This window comes from Cebus imitator, unplaced genomic scaffold (assembly GCF_001604975.1).
Source record: "Cebus imitator isolate Cc_AM_T3 unplaced genomic scaffold, Cebus_imitator-1.0 Scaffold54, whole genome shotgun sequence".
In the NCBI taxonomy this organism is placed as follows: Eukaryota; Metazoa; Chordata; class Mammalia; order Primates; family Cebidae; genus Cebus; species Cebus imitator.
This window is the reverse complement of record NW_016107369.1, coordinates 8,601,945-8,603,361: the sequence shown is the minus strand read 5'-3', so window position 1 is coordinate 8,603,361 and position 1,417 is coordinate 8,601,945.

The following is a 1,417-nucleotide window of genomic DNA, read 5'->3' as shown; positions in this document are numbered from 1 at the left end:
AAATGAAGGCAAGGGAAAATTTCCCAAACAAAAGCTGAGGAAGTTCATCACTACTAGGTTTGCCTTATGAAAAATGCTACACAAAGTTATTCAAGTTGAAACAAAAAGACACTAAATAGTAACATGAAAGACTAAAGGAGTACAAAACTCACTGGTTAGGGTAAATACATAAGTAAATACAGAATCTTCCAATATTGTAAAGTATTTAAGTCACTTTTAAACCTAATCAAAATGTTAAAAGAAAAAAGTATTAAGAACTACTAAAACAATTAATGGATACACAATATAAATAGATGTAAATTGTGACATCAATAAATAGTTAGGGGAGTAAATGGGTACTTTTGCATGTGAGCATAGTTAAATTGTTATCGGCTTAAAATAGACTGTTAGAAATATGTTTATGTAAGTCCCATGGTAACTAGAAAGAAAAAAACTTACAGGAGATATACCAAAGAGAAACCGAAAAAAATCAAAGCCTAACATTACAAAAATCAAGTCACAAAAAGACAGGAGAAGAAAGAAAGAAAAGAACTACAGAACAGCCAGAAAAAAATTAATGAAATAGCAATAGTAAGCCCACACCCATCAATAATTACTTTACATGTAAATCAACTAAAGTCCCTGAAACAAAAGACAAAGAGGAAGAATCTGGCAGAGATCAACCCCAGAGAAACTTGGAGCCCTGCAGAAAAAGTTGCTACGAATGCGGCTCTGCTCCCTTCACCCCTCTGACAATCTGCTTACCACCAAACTGTTGGGAACCCCTCTCTCCTCATGACTTCATGACTATAATGGTGATTTGGGAACTTCCCAAAGATAGAGAACCAATTGGCTAGCTTCTGCAGGAATTCATGTACTCCCCTGACTCAAACTGAGATGGCAGGTGCAATACTGGTTGTGGACACCTAGTGGACCCCTGCCCTGCCCAAGGTTTCTCTGCCCTTGAGTCATCACACCACCAGAACCCTCACAAACATAACTCCCAACCCACTATGGCTTTGGCAAGCACAGGAGACTGATGGGCCCCAGGAAGTTGTGAGACTCCTGGAGATCTAACCCCCAGCATGGGCTACCCACAAGGGAGTGGGGGATGCAGCCTGCCAAAGTCCCCTTAGGACAAAGGGAATGTGGTTGCAGCACTGATTGCTGAGAGACACAGTGCCAACACCAGGGAATAAACATGGAGAGAGGGACATCTCCCACCCACCCAATGCCATACACTATTGCAGACACAGCAGTTCTTCCCACAGGAGGCTGGGGAATGCACTCAGAGAAAGCATTTTTGTTTTTGAAACTGAGTCTCACTCTGTCACCCAAGCTGGAGTGCAATGGTGCGATCTCAGCTCACTACAACATCTGCCTCCCGGGTTCATGCAATTCTCCTGCCTCAGCCTCCCAGTAGCTGGGATTATAGGTG